We start from the raw sequence: 19,566 nt of genomic DNA, 5'->3' as shown, positions 1-19,566 counted from the left end.
GATATTTTTTTTTTTCATCTTCATGACCTACGGTTTCATTGTGGTTTATCTAGGTTTGTATTGCCTTGTAAAGGTAACTTGAGTAAGTTACCAATATTGAACATTTCTAGGTTACATTCTTTTTTGTTTACATAGAATTCATATAGAAATCTATAAAATGTAGCAGAGATGGGCTCCAAATTAGAGGCCCTAACAGGTACATTCTCACTCACAGACGAAGAGGCCTCTGTAGAGCTGGTGTCTGTCTAGCATGGCCACGGGCCTCTGTAGAGCTGGTGTCCAGCATGGCCACGGGCCTCTGTAGAGCTGGTGTCCAGCATGGCTACGGGCCTCTGTAGAGCTGGTGTCCAGCATGGCCACGGGCCTCTGTAGAACTGGTGTCTAGCATGGCCACGGGCCTCTGTAGAGCTGGTGTCTAGCATGGCCACTGGCTGCTGTAGAGCTGGTGTCTGTCTAGCATGGCCATGGACCTCTGTAGAGCTTGTGTCTAGCATGGCCATGGGCCTCTGTAGAGCTGGTGTCTGTCTAGCATGGTCACAGGCCTCTGTAGAGCCGGTGTCTAGCATGGCCACGGGCCTCTAGCATGGCCACGGGCCTCTGTAGAGCTGGTGTCTAGCATGGCCACGGGCCTCTGTAGAGCTGGTGTCTAGCATGGCCATGGGCCTCTGTAGAGCTGGTGTCTAGCATGGCCACTGGCTCCAGAGCTCATGCTTCGCCACCCGCAGTGTGCGATCCACCTGTCTTGTGTTTCGGGGTTTCCAGTAAGCTGCAGCAAAGCACAGCTCTGTTTATATTGATTCCAGTTGCTGTTGATATATTGATCTTCTGGTTTTTACTGCTTCCTTTTGTCTCTAAAACTAGTGCTGACCCCATGTAAGTGGGGTTCTAGATAAACAGAATGTCTTAGTTTAGAATGTCTTAGTTTGGCTTTCTATCACTGTGATAAAGCATCATATCCAAAAGCAACATAAGAGAAAAGGGTTTATCTCATCTTACTCTTCCACAGCCCAGTCCAGGGAAGTCAGGGCAGGAACCTGGAGGCAGGAACTGAAGCAGAAGCCATGGAGGAGTGCTGCTTACTGGCTTGCTCCTTCTGGCTTTTTCAGCCTAGGTTTTTGTACAAATCAAAACCTCCTTCCTAGGGGCAGCACTGCCTGCAGTTGCCTGGGCCCTCCCATATCAATCATCAGTCAAGAAAATGTTCCAGAGGCTTGCCCACAGGCCGCTCTAGTGGAAGGCATTCGAGGTTCCCTTTTCCCAATAACTGTAACTTGTGGCAAGTTGATGAAAACCAACTAGATCACAGGACCAAAGGGAATCTGTACCTATAGGCTTTGTCCCCTTTGATATCATCAGTATCATCAGTCAGGTGGGTCACAGGTTCCTGCATACCACTTGTGGGTTGTGTCTCCTGTAGCCTTCAGCTGACCCACTTAACTGCAGCTCCTATGACAGGCTCGGACCCCGTTTAGGAAACTGGGCCACACATTGCTCATGTGTCTCTAGCAACAGAAATGAGTTACTGCAGGCAGCTCATCTGCATATGCTGTGTCTTGTCTCCTGTGGTGCTTGCTATCCCAGGGTTTCTGCCACAGGATAGCTAGTGCTCTTGACTTCCTATTTCCTGCGCCATCTGCTTGGTAATTCCGCTTGCTGTCTCAAGTCTTCACACAAGCTCACCTGTGGTGTTATTTGAAACAACCAGTGTATGTGGGACAGTTGGCCATAGCACCGTCATCTCTCAGAAGCTTATCTTCTATGGCATCGTTTTTCAATCACGTCACCTTTACAATACTTCTATTATATACCCTGATCATCCATTATCTCATAGTGACCAAACCAGATAAGGTCAAACTTCTTTGGCCAGTTGCTAGTGTGTGGAGGTGCAGTTCTGTAAGGACCACCAATATAAATAAGACAAATGCCCATCATCTTTAGGAAGTGCCTTATCTTTGTGTTAATGGCTTGGGATAAGTCTGTCAAAGTAGCTTACAAAACAACTCTTCCATGGCAGCTGTTGTTACTGAAGTATTATTTAGTTACTGTTCAAGGGAATCCTGGTCTCAATTATACATGTGTCCTGGGATCAGTCTCCACTTAATCTCAATAAAAGTGCTTTTGTGACTGACAGGCAAAATCCCACTGCTTATTGTATGCCCCTGGTTATCAGTGAGGTTTGTTTAACATTGCCTTTTTGTGTAGTCTGATCATACTGACACTTTACTCTTTGTGTTACTATATAGTCTTTACAAGTACATGTCTAATTTTATGTCAGAATCAACCACAGATGCGAATGTGTTTGCTTGGTTTGCCCTTGAATTTAACTTGTGATAAAGTTCTATAACATGCACAGTTGTGTACTTGGACCTCTAAGTGTGCCTAAGGGATGAATCTCTGATCCCCAAAGGCTGAAGATGTCCTCTTCCTCACACGTCCAGAAAGGAGTAGATAGCAGGGGTTGAGGAAGTCTGCGTGGCATCCTCAGCTGCCTTGGGTGTGGTCAGGGCCATGCTCGGGCATCTATTTGGTCTGTTTCATGAGGTCACTGGACGGACCCCACTATACTCTTGAGGCCCAGCTCTCAAATACAGCATTGCAGTGGCAGGAGCCCATCAACCTGAATCCTGAAGCCTTGACTCTCTTTCTTGTACACATTTGCAACGAATTAGGATTTGTCTGTCCATGTGGTCACTCAGAATAGTCTCCTTTTAAATTCTTCTCTTTAAGTTACTGATAATGATAATTGCAAAGTCAGTAGAAGCTTTAGGCAATATATTTTGAGAACATAAAATTTTATCCAAGGATATGTCAAGACAGAATTATAAGTTTCACTTTTGAAGTAGGTGGAGTCCCTTGACAGGATATTGTCTCTCAAGTGATTCTCAGACATAACTGATTTCTCCCTTGTTTTAAATTGATAGTTCTTCTCTGGCACAGTGAAGAAATATGTGATGGAGAATTAGGAAAATTTAAAAAATAGAGCGTAAGATCCTCAGGCTGGTGTGCAACCAGGTTCTTGTATAGAGATGCAGACTCGGCCCCTGAACATGCTACCAGACTGGTTGTGGATTACCCTGGCTCTGAGCTATGATGGAGGCTTAAGATGGGGAGGGGTTCACTTTATGAATTGGACCTCCTGGGGACCATTCTGGTCTGTGATGCCACCAGAGGCCATGTTGGTGTCCGTGGTCCATGCTGCTGCCCTAAGCCATGATGAAGCCTGAGAACCACAAGAAAACAGGAAACAGGGTCCTGATCTAAAATATGTAGTTGGAATTTAGCATCTTGAACTTAGTGGACATTTGACGTTAGCCAAATCACTGAATTTTCCTGATTTCTACTTTCCCGTGTAAGAAGATATGTAGTGCTACCTGCCATATAACTTGATAAGATCACTGTAATCTTTGAAAGAGGGGATATATCTGAATGCTTCAGACCTGCCTGAACTTGTGCTGATGGTGGTAATAACCGGGGATGGTCACATGACTGAGTCTGTCCAGCATGCATGTTCATGTGTCATGAACCAAACAGAGACGCAAAGACTAAGAAAGAAGTATAATCCTGGGCACCGGGCAGTCATTTGTCCTATAGAGGTCCCTCTTTCTTAGGCTGATAACACAAGTGTCAAGAGCTGAGAGGTGCCTGTGGTTCTTCACGGCTTTTACTTCTCACCTAGCCCACCAGAGGGCGCCAAAGCTCCACATCACCCACGGTCAAGACACTCAACTGCCCAGGATATGGTTACTGAAGAAAACAAATGTCATTAAGAAAGAAGTACAAGAAGAAAGGAGGAGTGGCCCCTTGTTCTGGAAAGACTCAGTGAAGTAGTATTCGGCAAAACCAGAACAGGGTAGTAGGAAGGGGTGGGTGGGAGGACAGGGGGAGAGAAGGGGGCTTATGGGACTTTCGGGGAGTGGGGGGCTAGAAAAGGGGAAATCATTTGAAATGTAAATAAAAAATATATCAAATAAAAAAAAAGTTAAAAAAAAAAAAGAAAGAAAGATGTGAGAACGGAAGCAGGAGAGGGTGGGTTGGTGAGCAGGGGGAAGAGGAGGATAGGATAGGATGTTTTCAGAGGGGAAACCAGGAAAGAGGATAACGTTTGAAATGTAAATAAAGAAAATATCTAATAAAAAAAGGAAGATGTGGGTAGGTGGGGGAACACCCCTTAGAGGCAAAAGGGAGGGGAGATGGAGTGGGGGGTTTGTGGAGCTTAGACTGGGAAGGGGTACAACATTTGAAATGTAAATAAATTAAATAATAGCATATTACAAAGAAAGAAAGAAAGAAAGAAAGAAAGAAAGAAAGAAAGAAAGAAAGAAAGAAAGAAAGAAAGAAAAAAAGAAAGAAAGAAAAGAAAGAAAGGAAAGAAAGAAAGAAAGAAAGAAAGGAAGGAAGGAAGGAAGGAAAGAAAGAAAGAAAGAAAGAAAGAAAGAAAGAAAGAAAGAAAGAAAGAAAGAAAGAAAGAAAGAAAGAAAAAGAAAGAAAAATGGCCTAATACTTTTGATTGAGGAATATCTTCCAGAACTAAAGGAACTGGACAAACAATGGTGATTTGGTTTCTTTTACATTTAAAGAAGATAAACAAAGCACATTATATAGCATAATATGGTGTACATTCATCAGTCAAAACAAAACTAAAATGTGTTATGTCCTACACGGGCACACATAATACATACAAAGCACACATATGACGAGAGAAAGTAACATTGAATTGACTTTTACACTAGCAAGCAATGACCTTAAGATAGTTTTACCAAATGAAGAAAGGAGAGTAAAGGTGAAAGATAATGGGGCCATTTCTTAAATAATCTATGATCTCATGTGATGTTGAAATGAGTGACTACAGATGCCCGGCTTCTGCTGTGGGCTTGGCATTGAGGTGCTGGCTTTATACAGGAGGAGGCTGGTGCCTGGCGTGGACGAGCTTCTGCCTCAGAAATTCTGAGTATAGAATATGACTCGTATGCTGAAGGAACATAAGACCCCTGGCAGATTCAGCTCCAGGCTCAGGCAGGCACCTCTTTGGCCTGCTTGCCCATGTGCTGATGGTGGTAATCACAAGGCTCAATCACATGATCGAGTCTGTCCAGTATGTGTGTAAGCTTGTGTTAGGAACCAACCAGAGGACCAAAGATCAGAACCACAGCCAGACCTTCTACTAGGAACACGTCTTCTCCCTCAATAAACAAGGCAATGGAGAGAGACTGTGGAAGCAGCCTCGGGATTCAGTCTGTCCTAGCATCCTGCTCCCTGAACATTGTGCCTTCAGTGCGAGGTAAGCACTGGCGCTACTCAGCAGTAGTTCTTTACTTCACAGCTTCAGAGAGCCAGGTAGAGACCATCCTTACCCTCTGGTGCGTACTGCTGCCATTGCTAGACCCTAAGGCTTGACCCATGCCTGGAAGTGATGTGGCTCAGGGAACAGGGCGCTTGGGCTGGAGTAAAGAGAGGTCTTGCAGAGGGACCCACTCTTGGAATTTCAGTACTGAGGCCACCATGAAGATGCAATGGAGGGGGCCACCAGCAAGAAGAAAAGGAAGAGAGCAAGGGAAGAAGAGGCAGAGATAGGAGGAAGCAAGTCCCAGCTCTAGCTGGCAGACGGAACTGTGGGATGCACTAGAAGGTAGAGACGGTTTGCAGCCAATGGAGGCCAACAGCTCAATTATCAGCACAACCATGATTCATGCTTCCAGCTGTGGACACTTTAACTTTTTGCAATAATTCCATGAAACAGGCACCATGCTTATATGAAATATAAAACACTGGCAAACCAAAGGCAGCGTTTTCTACACTCAACCCTACCACACTGTTGGAGAGAGTCCTATATGTCTGCATCTCTAGAGCACTTTGCTCAGATCTTGCTGGTCTTGTGTGAGTCTGAGTTACCTTGCTCGGTGTCTCTGCTCCTCTGGTGTCTGTGGTGGGGACTGAGTTCTACCCACGGAGCCACAGCCAAGCCTTTCTCTCTTCCTCAATTCCAGTCTCCCCTGCAGTCCCACATGGCTGGAAGACAGACTCTCCCTATATTCCTCTAGCCCCAGCGGCTCCTGTCAACGTGCTCGAGACCCAGTCCATACCCTGCTGCCTTCTTAGAGGCAAAATCATTTCTCCAGAGTCAGCTGCACCCCAACTTGGGCTGAGCAGAGCAGCCTAGAATCAGATATACTAACATAGAGGATGCCTGGAAGCTATGGAGCTACAGGATGGACAGTTTGGGGGATCCCCCTTCCTTCCAGGAAAGCATGGAGTCTACAGGGGGAAACAGAATGAAATAACAGAAATAGATGCTCAAACTACAAGCTTAGCCAACAGAAGTCTAACATGTGCCTGGGGGAGAGAACAGGAAGTGGAAAGATAAAAAAGAAGACAGGGGTAGAGTCAGGTAAAAGGTTTCCCACCATAGGTCACCTCCAGGTGTTTGGACAGAAGACTGGTTCACATAACATTTCTTCTGAACTTGGTATAGCGCAACGGATTCTTTATTATCCTCTAGAGTTAACGTTTAAGTTTATACTTTAAAGTATGACTCACTTTCTGGAGATGTCGTTTTCCTTTAGTCCCTTGATTATCTGACATGAACTAGGACTGGAAGGCAAGTAACAAGTGGGGCCTCATCCCTGTGACTTGGAGCCTGGCCTTGTGCTTCAGGGAGCAGGATGCAGCTGGGAGTGGCAAGGTGTCAGCTACGGTATCCCTTTAAAGTGCGTGCAAGTTTGAGCTCAGTCGTGATTTAGGGGTAACTGCGAGGCACTCTGGAGGGACACCACATCACAGGGAAGAGACAAGCAGCAAATGAGAGAAACAGGTTTCATATCTGAATCTCCCCTGGGGTCCGACACGCCAAAGACATTCAAGCCTCGTGGCAGCAGCAGGTTAACATCCAAAACTAAAGGGGAAATATGTATGATTTGGGTTTTCCTCAAGATTCAACTTCATACAAACAAACAAACTGGACAATGATGACAGTTGGAATTGGAGTATGTATGGAACTCAGACTGCAAGGTCAGGAGGATACGTCGTCCCCTTGGAGCTGTGCGGAAGATCAGCAAGAACAGCAGGCTTGAGATTTCATGGCAATTTCTTCTAAGTTTATGCAGGTCTCTAAGTTAGCGTGTCTTTTTCTCTGTGTGTTGTATTTCTTGTTGAGAACACCTCCAGGAGGCTCGAGCAGCTGGCCTTTTTAATCCATCTCTGGAAAGCCTCCTCAGAGGCTGCTCAGGGCAGCACAGACTGGCTACCTGAGATCCGCTTCCTCTCTGCTCCTGTGAACCACACAGAGCCAGCCTCGCTGGGTACGAACACTCTGCCTTCAGCTTCCTGTGGACATGCAGTTTTGTCAACAGCTTGGCTTTGTTCAGTCCGCCAACGATGATGGCAGTACGGAATCCAGGCTCCAGGCTCTTCATTCCCAACTGTGGCATAGCACTGACCCTGACTGTCAGAGGGAGAGCTGGGCCAGGAGCAGGTTTCCCCATCACAACATGATACCCGAATTCCAAGAATGAACCTCTCAAAAGACAAGTCCATCACTGCATCTACACTGCCCCTGGAGAGCAAATGAATACCTGGGCCATGACGTCACTGCCACCTTTTGCTCATTAAGGGCGCCTTTCTAAAAAGGAAACCCTAGGCCTGCTTAAGTCGTCCTTAGACTGTTTATGAATACTTGCCCCCTTACAATTTTGGCTTGGCCAATCAGAACTACTTATGAAGTCTGACCTTCTTGACCAACACAGCACACCTATCCCCTCTCTAAGGCTCGGCGACAGGCGTGGCCTCTGCTTAAGCAGAGCCTTTCAGAGGTAAGAGTCCACAGACTTGTCAGAAAGCTTATTCCGCTGTGTATCCAGCTTGTGAGAAAACAGGGTACTGTATTTTATTAAAGTGTTATCATCTTTTAATGTTTTTAAAAGAAAATAATATTTGTGGGTGGGCCCAAGGGAAAAGCTGGACATGGAGCTCTTTAGGGACCAATGCAATAGGCGTGGAACAGAGCAGGAGCTCAGGGGGTGTCCTTGCATGTCCCGCCACTGCTGCCTGAGCCGTGGGCTTCTTCCATTCCATCCTGCTTCCTGATTAAGACTAATGGTTGCAGCTGCTCTTACTATTTCAAGTCCCCGCTAGAAAACTAAAACACACCATACCACACCACACACACACACACACACACACACACACACACACACACACACAGCAAGGTAGAGACAGGCAGTAGAGAGGATGAGGATGCGCACAGGGGCTGGCCTCCGATCACAGAGAAGACAGTCAAGGCTGTCTAAGTTTAGCTGCAGGAAAAGCTGGACAGCCGACTTCCAAGTGACCTCAGTCGCTGCCACAGCCTTTGTTACACAGAAGTAGTAAGACTGCTTTGTACGAAAGATTGAATGAGGATATTCTCAGGGAACAAAAGAAGAAGTAGACTATACACCGTTCATACAAGATGAGCAATGCTCATTTGGATGAAGATAAGTCCAAAACTGGAAGAGATAAAATTTGAAAGGAAGAAAGAAAACTTGTCCCTAATCACAGATAGTGTTACTATCTTTTTACTCAGAGAACCCCTAAATAAAATACATGTAGATGACAAGATAAAATAGTTGAGGGAGACAGCTAGCCCCAGTATCAGTGCCTGCCATTTATTTTATTAAAAAAAAGTCCTTGAGGTAATCTTATTAAAAAATGTGTTTTATGTTATATTAGCCAAAATAATAATAGTTTCATGGAACGTAATGTAAAAATGTGTGAAGTTTTTAGGAATAAATTCACAAATTTGTTTTTAAAAGATACAAAGAAGACCTGATAGGAAAGAATCCACAGGAAGACTTCATGTCAAATATAAAATATCTCCACATGGATCTACAGTCAGGGCAGCCAAGGGAAAAGAGGCCCTTTGAGGAAGCTGCATGATTGGATTGATACCAAAGTGCACACAGAGGCCCAAAGGTACTGACTGAGTTTCCAGCAGCAGCAGCAGGCAGATTCCCCGCCAGATGCAGAACTGCGAGGCCCCGCAATTTCACAGAGCATTAAGAGAAAGATGGAGAAAGCTGACTGCCTACACTTAAATTATGAATTTATTTTTTCGAAGTATTACTCGGGAGCATTTGGAAAGATAAAAGGCTGGAACCCATAATTGGCAAAAGAAGACCTAGCCAAAGTATATGGAGAATTTTCCCCCAAGAATCCACAAAAGACTGAAAGTGGGCATAGGGGGAAATCACATTTCCTGGAAAGGCTAACCAGGTGTGATTAGAGTACCAGACAGTCTTTGAATTTCCCTGGAGCCATCTTCTGATCTGCTAAACATTGTCAGGTCTGAAAATGTGAAGCACTTGCAAAGATGTGGTGTGAAGGGAGTAGGTGCAGTGCACTTAGCAGACACCCTGACCAAGCCTGTGGTGAGGAACATGTCAGACCTTCTGGAAGGAAGGGCTGTGATCCTCTAGGGTACAGACCTTATCTCCAAGAACCTTATTGGTCTCATCTCAAAGCAATGGTGTTAACCTGGAGGTGACTCGGTTTTGTAGAACAATCTACCCAGCTATAGGCTGCACCACTTTAGTGCCTCAAAGCCACGCTGAGTGAAACAAAGGGACAGCAGACCCTGCTTAGGGACATTCACCAGGAACCAAAACAGATCAAGCTCTCTGTATAGGCTGTTGATGCGTGCTCATGGGGCAATATGGTAAAAATGAGAATAATTCAGCAGGCTGCTGTTCCCTGCAAAGGGGAGATGTGTTTTGGGTTTGAAGTGCACCTAATCTGCCTTCATCCTTTTTATGATCTCTGTTGTCAGGAAGTAAGATGTTGATAAAATTATTATGAATTACTAGGCTTAAATATAGCAATGGTGTGACTAACGTTGGTGGGTGAACATTTTCTGTCACATTCTAGGAGTAATCTTATTAGATTTGGAAAAGAAAAGAAATATGAAAACCAAAGCCAGCAAGCAGGAAATTGACACAGCTGGCCAATCCACTCTGCAGCGTCCTCTGCAGCCAGCAAGCCAGCGGAGAGGTCACAGTTTGCCAGAATTTGAGCTGCAGTGACTCAGGGACTCGGGGGTGGGGGGCTCCCTGGTCTCTAGGGGAATTCAGTGTACCTTTCTGTACGGTAAAAAGGCACTGGTTTTTACTGATCGGATTCCAAAGAACCATTCCTTTCATAAGCACAGTGCGTGGTTGAGTATCTCTCCCCACGTGGGTTTGTCGAGTGGCAAGCTTCAGCTGCTCCTTTATCCCAACATCTGCTCTACCTCCCCGTCCTGCACAACGGAAATGCCCCTCCTTCATTTTGCTCCATGAGAACATTTATCTTCCGGGGATATCTTGCACGGTTTCGCCTTCCCTTCCCTTCCCTTCCCCTAGCTGGAGCCTCTTGGATTCTCTACATCTTCTTCCGTCCTGTTCTGTTTGGACTCTTATCATATGCTTCTTCTTGGCTACACAGGCCTCATGTGGTGATGCTGTGGGTCCCTTGTCCTATGTAAGACGACAAAGCCACATCTGACTATCCTCTGATGTCCCTATATGGCTCAGAACAGGGACACACTACTGACCCTGTGACTCCAGCATAAAATTTCAGTCTGCCCTGCCCCCCACCTCCACCCCCCACCCCCACCTCCATGACTTTACTTTGCTTCCATTTCTTTAATCCCCCTCCTTCCATTGAGCAAATATCCTGCAAGTCCCAGGCATCTATCCTTATACACCTGGGCAGTAATGGCATGTGACTGTGGGTGTTATATTCTTTCATATAATATGATATACAAGATGGTATATTTATCTTTTTTATAAGCAAAAATAATTTCTTTGTGATGTGTTCTTGTTTGCTTAGTAAAACAGAGAATATAAAGTCACAAAGCTATGTTTAAAAGAAAACTATTACTTTGGGGCCTCTGAACAGAGCCTATGGAAACAAAGAGCTGGGATCCAGGGAGCCTTCTTCCTTGGCCTCTGCCTACAACTCAGCCCAAGGCACAGGAATCATTGCATTGGCTACATATAGTTCTGAGTACCCTGGTAGCTGCAGGAACACCAGAGTAGTTATTGGAGATGTATCAGACTCTGCCAATCAGTGGACCTCCTACGGATGCAGGGACCAGAGCAGGACACAGAGTTGGCTATCTCATAGTGCTAAATGGGGGCCAGTGGCTAGGCTAGTTTGTAAAATCTGAGAGGGACCACAGCGCACAATGCAGGAACCCATTCTGGTCTCAGAGGCAGAATTTGGCCTTAGGAATTGAGTCCACTGGCCCCCACAGCCACGCGAGGAAACCGAGCTGGTTCTGAACTTGGTTATTTCATCCTTACCTTTCTACCCACCAACTTCCTCTCGCTGTAGTCTCCCCCACATGTCCTCACTGGAAAGCAAAACAGAGCCTGGGTTCAATGTCGAGTCCTCTTAGAAACAGATGTGTGTTGAGTGGCCCGAACATGCCAGCATGTGGCATTAATTTAGACTGCATTCACTCTGTAATTGACCCTTACTTTATCGACAATCAGGCTGACAATACCCACCCCTGCCCCCTCCGAGTTGCTAAAATATTTTAGAATCCATTCCAGAAAATCACTTTCCCAGATTTCTGAGTAGCAACTGTTATTGATTTCATTGCATTCACCCAAGTAAACAGAATATTTTGAATACTTAATACGTTTCCCATTATTTAGCATCACACAAACCAGATAATGGAGGCTTGTAGTGAACGAGATTCCTTAATAAGCCACACTGGCAAATCGTTCTGGGCCCATCCCGAAGCCAGTTCCTGGAGACAGTCGTGCAGGGCTCAGGTCTGGGAACTCTTTCCTTCATAGCTCAGAGACATGTCTATACCGTCGTGAGTGTCACTAATGAAACCCTGGGTAAAGAGTCAGCTGAATTAGCCCTTTGGAGCCTCACCTCATAAGCAGAGTTCTGTGCTTTCTCTTGTCTGATGTCTGATATGGAGATGGAAGCCCTCCGTGAGCTACAACAGGGGCCCAGGACACATGAAAATTCAGAGTACAGTGTAGGGAACCAGCAGAGAGCTTGCTGCTGTCATCATTGTGAGCATATGTGTGTCCCAAGGTGGAGCAAGTTTTCAGTGCGACAGGGCAGGTGGCAGGCACACCGGGGAGGACCGAGGGCTGAGAGAAGGAGCCCTGGATATGTCCTCTCTAGGAACATGTGTTTGATGACATAGTTAGTAGGACTTTTGTGGAGGCCACATATTTTAACACGTTTGTCCTGCTGTGCTGCTGACTGCTGCTGCCTTGCTTTTTTTTTTCCCTCCGAACATCAAACTCAGAGTGATCCTTACTTCCAGATGACCTAGATTGCCTCCTAGCACAGAGCAGAGTCACTCTGGTCTCAGCACCCTCCACCATGGCACTCTGTCCCCTTAGAGTACCTTTGGCAACAGTCTTAGCTGTCACATGAGGAGGAATAGTTCCGATTACCAGCAGCAGGGAATGAACAGAAGATTTAGTTTTGTCCTTAAATGTACCTTGCAGCTCCTCTCAGCTTCCCCCAGCCTTCTCCCGGCCCCAGACTGACAGAGCTCTGTAAGGGCCGTTCCTCTGAAGACATACCCTGCCCTTGCCCAGAGAGCAGGTTGTTAAATGTATGTCCTGATACAGATACCCTCAGTTAGCACATGGGTGACCCCAGGGGTTCAGACTGGTGGTGTGTCCACAAGACTCTGTGGAATAGTATAAGAAGAATGTTGAATGTGTACTTTCCTTTTGAATAGTGGTCAAAGATTTTTTGTTTTTGTTTTTGTTTTTTTTTACCTGTTTTGGTCTTTTACCTTTTAGAAAAATCACCTTATTTGCGTCTATCCTTCTAACATTACTTGATAAATAACAGTCCTTGCTATCATAGCTTTACCCAATTCTTTACACCCTTCTTAGAATATTTTTTTTGTAAAAGCATCAGATCAAACAAGAATCAAAAGCTAAAATGTTGTTTTTAATATTTACACCTAATGTTGCCATGTGTCTGACCTCCCCAGGAGGTGGGAACTGCGTCCAAGCAACATCCATAAAGAGCTAGGCCATCTTTGATTTCCTCTGTACATGTCGAGTGACAGGAAAGGTGAAGTTCACAGGTGAGTCAGAAGAGCCAGAGCTTCCCAGAGCACCACTAGTCCACAGGCTTCCGGCAAGCCTGTGTAAAAGCCGAGAAAGTGGCTTTTCTCTCCCAGGACCCGTGAGCCTGGCCCAAAGCCCAATTTTCTGGAATCTGGAACGACAGTGGTATTGATTGCCCAACAATCCTGTGGTTTTTGAGAGCCCGGGATTGAAACTAAAGGTGTGTGCTTCCCCCAAGGTCTTAGGTATGTTGCACTTAATTCATTAAGGGTACTGGGATGCAGCAAGAGGTTGCAGGAAATGGGAATGGTCACCGTCAATAGGCCTGGATGTGCAGCCCTGGGTTACTTATTGCTGGGGTTGCAACCATTGAGAGAAGACCCTCTACTCCGCATGAATTCTGCCACTTTTTCTTCTGTTCAAATTAAGGTCAGATAAGAATGCCAAAATCATAGTTGTGCAGTTGTATGAATAATCGCAGGAGTGTTTTATTCCGTGCGCTCACATAGGTTACTCAGAGAGAAATATTCTAGACACTTAGTTTGAGTTGAGTTTTGTATTTATGAAAGATCAATTGAATGGTGATATGGAGAACTTAGAGTTTCAAGTCTAATTTTCTGGGTGTGTGAGAGGTGAACCTATGGAGGCTGTTCTTTGGGAAGAAAGACAGCACTAAGGGATTCTGGCTTAGATTACCCTGCCCCCAAGCCCACCCAACAGGCTGCAGTGTAAATCTGTTCTGTGAATAGAAGTGTCTTAATGTTTTGAGAAATTCAGCACAAAATGCAGACACTATTGTGATAGGAAGTCCTTCAAACCATCACCAACGCTCACATTATCTTATGAATATGCAACACATTGAGGCTTACAAGATTTAGTCTTAGAATGCCGCTTCACTTCCTGAGAAGCATTTCATTTTCCTACTTGCAAAATTGACAAGGCTGTACAAAGCACTTCCTTCCCTTATAGAACCTTGTGACAGGGTGATTCACAAGCAGTGAGTGACCACCAACTCTCTAAAGTTTGAGCAGCTCAGTCCAAATAGCACATCTTAGAGGCAATGGCAGACACATCTACCCCAGGAGTCCTCACTTTCCAGGATCCCCCTGCAGAGATCCTCCACCCTAGCTGCAGCTGAGGAGCAAGAAGAGAGATGCTGGAAGTTCCAGGCTATAGGTCTGAAAGCCATACACTCATTTGTGTTTTCTCCCCAGCCTAAGTCAGTCAGTGGCGCGGTACTGAATAAATGCCAAAGAGAATAAATAGATCAGGAGAAAAATGGCATTAAGTTCTATCAAAATACAGCACTATAAACCTTAGTTCAAACATTATCTATCTGTATATAACAGATATCTAAACATATATAGATAGCATGCATATGTTATATATGCAAATAGTTGGAGCCTGGGGAAATTTCTTTTCCCCCCCTTTTGATAGAGTCATATTTGTACAGAGTATTATGTTTTAAAAGATACAGTTGTAATTATCTTTAGGCACTGGGGACTTGGCATTCTGTAGTTTCTGTTTGTCTTGAAGTCTGGCAGGTGCACAGATTTAACACATACTCTGCACTCATTCGGAAATCTGACATGTAATCGGATGCTCCCTCCAGACTCCAGGATTGTATCAGGTGTCCCTGTGGTCTTCAGGGAGGATCCTGGCGCAGTTGCATACCAAAGGAAAGAGAAAGTCAGGAACCAGGCTGCACTTTCTAGGACAGAGGAGCCTGTATGTAAGAAACTTATAGGGAAGGTAACAGAGGGAAAGGACAACAACAGTCAAGTGCCTCACAGAAACTCAGAGACACTGTCTGCACGTTTTGATAATTTATCTAAAGTAACAGAAACACGAATAGGTCTCTGTTTCTGAACATGGAGCACAGATCTGCTGACCCCCAAGCTTCATGCTGACACCAGGCATTTGGCTAAGTCCTAGTAAGGATCTAATTACTAAGGCTGATGGCTAATAAAGTCCTGTCTTTATAGCACACCTGTGTGCATTCATATCACAGTTCTATAAAACACACACAGAATTAAACTGAAATAAGTCCCCATTATTGAGGGGACAGAAAAGATGTTCTCTGAGTTAGGGATTCTATCATTGTGATAAAACAGCATGACTATAAAAAAAAAACATGGGGAGGAAAGGGCTTATTTCAGCCCTTCTGACTGAAGGGCTTTGACACAGTTCTTCAGGTAAGGCAGTCAGGGTAGGAACCTGTAGGTAAGAATGCAGGGGTCATGGAGGGATGCTCCCACTGTTCCTTACCGCTTCCAATGCGTCCTCTTTTATGGCAAGACTGGATTGGACCACAGTATGAAGAGGACAGATGTGGCTTTGCTCCCAAGATTCCTACCCCTTAAACCTTTAGTAGAACTATATCTTATTTATTCTTTAATATTTAATTTTTGACATCTTCACACAATATATTTTGATAAAATTCTTTTCCCTCACCAACACCTCTCAGATTCTCCCAGATCCAACATCTCCCGATACACTTAATTTCATGTTCTTTAACATGGGAAGCATGAATACACACACACACACACACACACACACACACACACACACACACACACACACACACAGAGAGAGAGAGAGAGAGAGAGAGAGAGAGAGAGAGAGAGAGAGAGAGGTGTGCTCATTTTGTGTTAACCAACTCCTTGAGTAGGGCCTGTCCTGTAGTGTAGTTGATATACCCAGGTTAGCACTGTATTTTAAACATAGTCCACCCTCTGATTATTTACCCTTGAATTAGAATCAGTGGAGACCTGTGAGAGGGGATAACAGATTTAACCAAGTCAGGTATGAAGGTAGACTTCGTAGTTAATTATGGTGAAGAAAATGTAGGGTTTTTTTTCCTATTGTTTCTTTGCACTCGTGAGCCACATTCTGACTCCTGTGACTTTCGCATTTTGGTAGATTGTTCTTATGATCAAAAGGACACAGATGGCAGATTCCCTGGTATACACCACTCTAGGAATCCAATTGAGTCCTCCCCCTGGATTATCAGAGGATTTAAACTGGGAAACTGCCCTGTGCTTCTGTAAGTAAAGGTCCTCTTTGCAGGAGGGGACCTTATATTTGCCTAGAACACAAGGAAGAGCCTGTCCATGCCTTCCAACTCAGGAGCAAGCAACAGGAGTGTCTGGAAATGCTCTCCTTGGAGGACTTGAAAATCAGTGCTTGCCCCAGGAAACACAAATCCCACTTGTCCGGGTCCTGGTGTCCAACCTGTCCTTTGTTTTAGTGGTGTTCATTCAGGAACTGTCTACCGACTCAGACTTTTCTTAGGTCCCTCAAGATTACATTTGAATTTCCTCAGTTAAATCAAGCTATTCTATGCTCAGAGCGAGGTATATTAATTGTCTGCTGGCTATGCAGCTCACACAGGCACCAAGCTCATCTCAGAACTAATGAGACTGAGGCTCTGCATATTTCCATGAGTTGTTCACTGTGATTTAGATAATTCTGATTCACAACTCCATGCTCTTTTCCTAACAGACGATCCAGTGCACTGTGTCAGCTCTACCCCTGAGCACTCAGGGCTAGCTCTTCATAGGGAGAGCCAAGGGCAGAAGTTGAGTTGTTTCTTTGCTCTTGATTTCAGTCCTGACAATCACGAACACTTCTTTTACATGATAGAATTCAGAAACTACAGGTTCAGCCCAGCACTCTAGATCTCAGTTTCAGCTGTACCATGTGGAAATCCCTGAGATTGGCCTAAGTGTAGGATCCACATATTATATCAGACCTCTGTCTGTGTTTCAGGCCTGCTGTCTTGAGAGTGAGGCTGCTTAGAGTCTTACTGTCTCACTCAGCCATGTCTGAGACCTGTAACTGAACTCCTTCAACTTCCATGCTGACCTTGCTAGGTCCTCTAGAGGTGTTAACACCATATGGCTTGCTCCACTGAAGAATGACCTGCTCTGATGAATGACATGATGACATGGTCTACACAGGACCTTGTGAGACATGGCAGGTGAACTCTTCCTAGAACTTTCCTTATAATTCTTCTTAATGGTTTCCCCCTCTTCTCTTGTTAAGACAGATAAAAAGGTTGAGAACACAAATTTCATAGAAATGGGTGGCACTGGAATGGGGAAGCCAAGAATATAGTCCAAAGTATGCAGAAAGAACTGATCTCAACCTGGCACTTCCTCACGCTGAATACCAAGGTGCACATTCATGTGCCCAGTGCCAAACTGGCATATCAGAGTGTCCTGCACCAGGGGCAAAGCTCCCAGCATCACTGCTAGGAATGCAGACTCTAGTTCGTGAAACAGGAGACTTAGAATGAATTAAGAGCAAGTCCCAGGTGAATTATGGAGTTCTTTTAAAGAAATGACTGTTTTATTGTTAAAAAACAAATAGTAGTCATTCTTATGGTCCAGGAAATTGCTAACAGCCACAGTGTGTTTCAATCAGGAAAAATGAAGTTTATCTATACCTGCCTGCCAAGGTCTTTACACTGCAGACCAAGCTTGGTCCTTAGCTTCCCCTACAAAGCCCTCTCGTCTGATTTGTTCTTTTCATTGCCTATCTATCTAAAAGGATGCCGCCATGCTTCTGCTATGGGTCCTACTAGCTGACCTTGGTGTGGTTGTGACAATAGTTTTATTTCTGTATGCCTTTCCAAGTATTTTGTGCCAGAGTCATATGTCAACACAGCCCTGTGCAGGACAAGATCATAAAGATGCCCACATAGAATTGAGTGTACAGTTGCCAGCAAGGCTTTGCATTTGCAGAATTTCTAAAATTCATCTCTTTCTATATTTATGTCTCTCCAGGTACTGATAGGTTCCCTGGCGATATCTGACACCATTGATCAAACAGTTCTTGCTTTATTTTCTTGTCCTTGTGGAACTTGTGTCACAGTAGTCCCGATTCTGTATCTAATACATGGCACAGCTCCTGGCATGGTGACAGTAAGTCTCATTGTATCAGTTGACCCTTGTTCAAATCTGGTATGTATGCATATATGTAAACAGGGTCATGATGTGCTTGTCTGTGCACATGTGCATACATATTTAGCTATCTTTAAACAAGTCAATTTATATTCTAGGCTGGTCTAATGTGAGTCTATATAGACATGTGTGTATCTCTATGCATGTGAGAGTATAAAACGTGTGGTGTGTACTCAAATGATCACATATATCTATTTATATGACATTTTCTTTGGTCAGTTTCACATCTTAAGCTATCGGTCCCTGAATTATCATATAAGCACAAGTTTGTTTATATATAAAATGCCCAACGTCAAAATCTAACTTTAAAAGGTGCTTCATAAGCTCAGGAGCTTTGAACAGACAACTACTCTGGGATTTTTTTGGGGGGTGCATGCCTTTAATCCCATCACTTGGGAGGCAGAGGCAGGCAGATTTCTGAGTTCAAGGCCAGCCTGGTCTACAGAGTGAGCTCCAGGAGGACAGCCAGGGCTACACAGAGAAACCCTGTCTCGAGAAAAAAAAAATCTGGGATTTTTTTTCAAGACTCAGCTTGGATGTGGTGAAATCTGGATCTTAAGTTGCATGTGATCATACTGAGCTGTCTGAAGACTTTGGCCTCAGTAACAGCCAGTCTACCTGAATCTCTAGTCCAGTGAGACCCTCTGTCCACACTTTGTATTTCTTGAGAAGGCACAAAGACGAGAACCTCTTCAGGATGAAATGGTGCATCCTGTCTGGGCACTGGGCAGTAAGTGCACCTTATAACCTACTGCATTTTCTAGCCACAGTCTGTGGGCCAAATCTAGAAAGCTTAGCTGATGCTTTGATACTACTGCCCATCAACTTTCCAGTATGAGTGGAAGACAAACAAGTTAACAAGACTCCTGAGATTTGTTGTGCAGTGGATCCCAGCCTCCCCTATTTGGTGAAGGACTTTAGATACAAACCTATCTTCCTCTTCTGGACTGAGCTACAAGGTGCTGTGCAGATTCAAAACCACAGAGGGTGCCAGAGGATTTCTCTTCACATCCCCTCAAATCTTAAGAATTTAAGGATTGGGGTGTGTGGCAAATCCACTGCTTCTTCCAAAGCAGTCTTATACCAGTGTGGCTTCCTGCAGAGTTCTGTGATGTGTTGTTATTTATTTGTCTCTCAGCATTCCCTCAGGTTGCCTGCAGGGAACACAGGGACAGTTGTGAAATCTCATGAAATCCTCATAAAATCCTTGATTTTGGACATGGCCTAGGAAGATGTGGAAGGCTTTTTCAGGGTTCCATGGGGTTCCATAAAGTCATGGTTTCAGATGCTTGTCTTCCACATTGCCTTGAGTCTTCCCCAGCACCTCATGGAACTTATCTTTCCTTTGCATTTTCCTCCTACACCCAGGCTGCCTGCACTGGAGTTCACTGCATGCTGAGGCTTTCTGGGTGCTCTTCTGCCCTGATGTGATGCTCATCCTTCTGGACTTCAGCTTTCTCAGTCTCATCCACTTCATTTGTCTCTCACAAGATCAGCACCTCACTCACTCCTCATCAATGGGAGGT

Source organism: Apodemus sylvaticus, chromosome 6 (genome assembly GCF_947179515.1).
Source record: "Apodemus sylvaticus chromosome 6, mApoSyl1.1, whole genome shotgun sequence".
NCBI classification, from domain to species: Eukaryota; Metazoa; Chordata; class Mammalia; order Rodentia; family Muridae; genus Apodemus; species Apodemus sylvaticus.
The sequence above is the reverse complement of the archived record's forward strand: the minus strand, read 5'-3'. Positions refer to the sequence as shown.